General features: G+C 32.3%; 1 long non-coding RNA gene across 1 annotated transcript; it reads right to left on the reverse strand.

Moving 5' to 3' along the window:
• Nucleotides 1–2: 2 nt before the first annotated feature.
• On the reverse strand, nt 3–4,241 carry LOC128989624 (uncharacterized). The gene is made up of 3 exons (XR_008490461.1): nt 4,119–4,241; nt 2,333–2,610; nt 3–545 (listed from the first exon to the last, which is right to left on the reverse strand). It is a non-coding gene; the product is annotated as an uncharacterized LOC128989624 (long non-coding RNA).
• Nucleotides 4,242–5,819: the final 1,578 nt, after the last annotated feature.

Genomic DNA, 5,819 nt, shown 5'->3' on the forward strand with positions numbered 1-5,819 from the left:
AAAACCAAATTCAACATTTAATTCATAAACAGTATCTTAACGGTAACATTTACAGGTTGTAAACACATTTACAATTTTCAAAACTACACATGGTGGAACAGGGCAATCGATTATGGAGAACTAATCTAGCACTTTATGAGATTTTAAGTTCTAACACGATTATTGTACTTCACCCTTTATCATTTTCATTATCGTTTACACTCAAAGGAAGCACAAAAGGGCACATATCACCATCATCCACGTAATCTTCGGTGTTTTCTTGATTTTTATATTTGTCTGCAGGCATTTTCTCCCTGCTACACCCCTCTTTTTGGTCAGGCACAAAACCCTCATCAAACTTTGTTTTCTCCTCCATAGAATCCATTTCTTTCAACATTTCCAATTTCTCTTGCTGCATCTTCTGATAGTTTTTGTCTTGTTGGAGGTGCTTTTTGAACTCGTCTCTAAAGTATTGGTCGAGACTTCTCCATACCATGGCGCTGTACAGCAGAACTACGACTAGGACGAAGAAGCTCGTGACAGCACTTCCCACAGCCATTGTGTATCTGAAAGGCCAAATTTTTACAAAAATCCTCAATATTTGAACATTTAAATATCCCTGCCACAGCAAACCACAGTCTAAGCAAATTTTCATTTGCCTGATTTGATTTCCAATAAATTCTTTTTTTAATAGGTTTAACGAGTACCTAGGTTTGCCACTACAGGGAGGATAATAAAGTATGTTTTTAGTAGAATATTAATAATAGCTTAGCATAAAATAAATAAATTTACCAAGTTTAATCAAAATATATCAATTAACAAGCAATCTGCAACAGTTTACAATATTCAATATTCTCCATAAGATTAACATAGGAATTTTAAATTCCCAATTTTTTGAAATTTTCTCCGTAACTAATAATTGTAAAAAAAAAACTTAAACATACCACTATAAATTATTGGTTTTTTAACCTCTTCAAAATGGTCTAGAGAGAAATTAGGAAATTTTGTGTTTTCAGGGTCGAAAATGAGAGAATCCAATTTTAACCCACTAAAAAGATTTTAACAAAATTAGTATTTGAATGGTAAATAGTTTTGAATAAAATAGAAACCCACTTGAATGTTAAAAAAGAGTTTTTACTTTTTCTGAAATTAAACATAGCGAAGTCAGAAAAGCTTATTTAAAAATTCTAACAGAAGACTAGTATACAAGATACACAGCTATGGAATTGGTTTCTCTCATTTTTGACCCTGAAAACACAAAATTTCCCAACTTCTCGGTGTCTGATCATGGTGTTTCGTTAACGCATTCAAGTTTATCCCGCCCTACACCTTCAAGCCGAATTTCATCAAAATCATAAAAAGATTATTTCAGTTATCGTTTTCACAGTCACATAATAAATCTATGTTATATACATATGGATATAGATGAAAAAATCTTGAATAGATGGTGTTTTTGGGTTCTGGGGACATCAAAATGAAAAAATAAATCAGTCCTGGGCCTAGGTCTTACCGTGCCACCTATGGTAACAGCTACTTCCCTATAGGGAAATTCGCTATAAGAAAAAAAGCTCAATCAAGTTTATTATTAATTAAACCACACAGGTCTTCATGACCTGTCACTTATATGGCGTGTTAATTAATGTCTTAAGGAAAATAATTAAATTTTTTTCCAGTATAAGCAAAAAAAGTATGCAAGGAGGTGTGAATACAAACTGCAGTTTAGTTAGAATATGAAAATACAGTTGCAACTAATGATATTCAAAACTTAACTACACTCAGTCCATACAGCAAACAATCCAAATAATTCGTTTTGATTTTCTGAGAATGTAGCTTCTTTTTTCACACTTCCTTTGCGACAAAAGATTTATAAATCAAATTTCATCATGCTTTTCCTTGAAAAAAATGTTTGATCAACCAGATCCCATAATGTTATTTGGTAATCATTGACATTCCAAAAAATATTGAATCAATAACAATGTTAGCAATAGCTTATTCCGTATATGGGAAATTCGCTAAAAAGAAACCACATTCATAAGGAAGCTTTTTAATGGCACAGTTAATGTCCAAATATTTTATAAAATTGTGTTCTTATTGCCACAACTAGTTTTAAACTTGTAAGAGTTGTAAGGAAGACTTTTTGGCATATACAGTAATTATGTCATAATCGCTTCATCAGTAGGATAACATAGTCACTGTCTTTTAATCGTTTTAATGTAACTGTTTTAACATCCATGCTGGTAATATTTGTGTCAGGTATTCAAAACAATTTTGTTAGAAAGAACATTTTTCACCAAATATATAATGTCAATGCACATCTTAGTGCCTAAAAGGTTTTCTACTTAATATTACTTACCCTAGTAGTCCTCTTCCTCAAAAAATAAAGATCTCAAGATGTGATAGCTCTTGGAGATGGAAGGCCAGCCCAAAGTCAGGAAAACCCCCAGAGAGTTTAGAATGACAAAGTACTTCATAAACTCAACACCTTGCCCTGTCTTGAGCCAATGAGAAAAGCCAGTTTCCTCATCATCATCCACAGGCTCCTTCTCAATCTTTTCTTCAGGTTGTTTCTTGGCGGATCTCGATGCTGAATAGGTGGTTGGAGCAACCCTGCGCTTCTTCATTATATTTTATCTGGAAGTAGTAAAAATGTTACTTTGTGTTAACCATGCTAAGTAATGTCTTTATTATGTTGGATATTATTTTTTTTTTACTATCGCTATTAATTAACAAATACCCCTGCCACAGCAAACCTGCAGACTAAGCGAATTTCAACTTGTCTGATTACATTTTTACTAAAATATTTCCATAAATAAGACGTATTTATTCCCTATTTAAATAACATTAGATTTAACAAGTGCTTAGGTTTGCTGCTACGGGGAAGGTAAAAAGTGTTTTTTGACCATACGTCAATAGTATCTATAGGATGAAATTAATAAATTTGCCAAATTTTATCAATATATATCCATAAACAAGTAAACTACAACAATTTTCATTTTCTCCATAAGAATAACATGGGAATTTTACATATTACACTATTTCTGAATTTTCTCCGTGACCGTTAGGCATACAACAGTGCTTAAATATACTAAATTATTTCTTTTTTTAAGCTCTACAAAACGGTTTGCAAAATCTCTAAAAAAGAAATTGCAATTTTTTTGTTTTTAGAGTCAAAATGGGAAAACCCTGTTTTTCCCCATAAAACCCCCCATAAACCCCCGTTCCCATGGTCAGATTATGCTGGATCGTGAACTCGTTCAAATAAACGTAGGTTTACACGTTTGTACCAAATTTCATCAAAATCGGATAATTTTTGCTCGAGTTATCGCGCTAACGGACATATATATATTTATTAAATTATATATATATGAATTGAACGGATGGTGTTTTTGGCCTCTAGGGACCTCAAAATGAAAAATTAAATCGGTCCCGGGTCCAGGTCTTACCATGAGTACTACGGTAATAGCTTATTCCCTATATGGGAAATTCGCTAAAATGAAAAAAAAATTGGGTGCAGCATACTTTTTGTTTTCTTTTAATTTATATGTATTAACAATCAGACCACAATTCTTTTGCTGGATTTGTAAGAACGGCTTAAATACTAGTGTTTTACTGTTAGAGAATGACCTTAGAGTGTTATTAATTAATATCCCAATATCAAAGGGAATATTTACTAATATTTACATTTCCTGTGGATCTAAAGAAGAAGACTCCTACTCCTACCACTCTGTTATTCAATCGGTCAAATCCTATATACCCTCTTGTTTATTATTTTAGGCCTTATGTGCCTCAACGTTAATAATTTAAAATTTAGTTGATTTATCATAGGTAAAATCTACATCTTTCAATAAATTAACCAGTTAATTTAAAAGATCTGAGCTAATATGTTATTGTTTGTTATGATTCTATGTTAAAGTTTTAAAATAGACTTTTTAGTAAGTTTGCAGTTTTCCTTTGCGCTAGGAATATACGTGAATTACGGATTTTTTTATAAAAAATAATATATTGTACAAGCTATAGGAGTTTGCAGAAAATCATACCTTTCTTTAATATAAAATTAAATTACGTGCCGAATTTGAATGACAAATTTTAGAGTTATATCTTTAAGCAAAATTGTTTGTTAAAATTTAAGCTCATCCTACCTTTCTGGTTCTATATCATGAGGAGCTCCCTGTGTTGGTGGATGAATCGGTGCCAAAGTTCCTCCTTAGGTTATGGAGGTTCACTAACCCTACAAGTGCTGCACTCTTATGGCTGCCTTGCTGTAATCCTGTTTGTAACTTGGGTAATCTGTTCCATAATGACCCAACTCTATTAAATGTGTCAAAGCTTTAAATAAATATTATAGTTAAATCTTATTCAGGATGTTTGTTTACCTACTTAATACCGTTAATGGTGATAATGAATAATTTTCCTAATTTTAATTACATGTAAAGTCATTTCAAGTGCATATGGGTTTAAGTAAATTACTGTCGGTTAAAAGACAAGATCTAGATCTGGGACAGATTTACTTTTTCATTTCTAGATTTTGCTAGAGATCAAAAACACCATCTAATCAAAATTATATTAGCACGATGAATCAAGTAAAAATCACCAAAATTCAATGTAATTCGGTACAAACGTGTAATTTACATTTATCTGGATGAGTTCATGAACCATCATTATCGGACTATGAGAATGACGTTTTATGTGGTAAAATAGATTTTTCCCATTTTTGACCCTCAAAAAATAAAATTTTTAACTTCTTTCCAAACTATCTTCTAGAGCTTAAAAAGATATAATTTATAGTATGTTACAGAGAGAAAAAAGAGCCTAACGATTACAGAGAAAACAAGAGCATTTAATGATTACAGAAAACAAAAAAACTGTTAATTTAAAATTCCCTTGCTATTTTTATGGAGAATAAATAAACTGTTGTATTGTGCTTGTTTAGGGATATGTATTTTGATCAAGATTGTTTATTTTATACTATTAACATTTCAATAAACACAGGCTTTATTGCCCCTTTATTAATCCCCACGTAGCAGCAAACCCTAAAGTACTCCCATTGCTGTGAAAAATGTAGTTAAGTTATTGCAATTTTTGTGATTTTACTCATAAAATACTATACTTTCTACCGCCCATCATATTAGGGTTAATAGCAAGCTAATGGGAGAAAGTATGTGTTAATTTATTTTTTACTGAGATAGTTGATGTGACATAAAAGATGTTAAGTATATCTTTAAATCATCATATCTACAGAAATCAGAGTAAGTTACCTCACATCAGCACAATCTGTTGGTGGCTCACTTCATTTGTTTATTTAATTTTTTTTTAAACTGGTGACAACTGTAACATGGGGGTGGAACAGGGCCGGATCTATCATTTGGGCGCCCTAGGCCCAATAACATTTCCCGTCCCTAGTCTGGAAGCTACTTTCATATAAACCTTTATTGAAAAAAAGTTTATTTAGGAATAAATTGTTTATGGCCGTAACAAAATGTCGTCTTCAATATTTTTAGCAATAAAAAAAAACGATATAATCCACAGAGTATCCCCCCAGTTAGTATGGCCCTTACTGCTGTTACAAATTGCGTCTCGGACTTCGGTGCGGGAGAGACGGTTACGATCCCCGACTAATCCACAAAACTTTAATGGATTTGTTTTAAATCTAAATTGGACTTAAATAAAAATGCCACTAACGTAACAAAATATTTAATCAATGCAATAGTTAGGTCTAGTCTCTTTCTCGTCCTATTTTGGTTCAGTTCAGATCCAGCCCGTTCCAGTCCCAGTCATTCCAGTGCCAGTCCAGTCCTGTTTATCATGTCTGTTTCTGTCGTCGTCGTCTTACGTCACGTCAC

The sequence above is a fragment of the Macrosteles quadrilineatus genome, unplaced genomic scaffold, assembly GCF_028750875.1.
Source record: "Macrosteles quadrilineatus isolate MER2022 unplaced genomic scaffold, UCM_ALF_1.0 Scaffold_3__2_contigs__length_128488019, whole genome shotgun sequence".
In the NCBI taxonomy this organism is placed as follows: Eukaryota; Metazoa; Arthropoda; class Insecta; order Hemiptera; family Cicadellidae; genus Macrosteles; species Macrosteles quadrilineatus.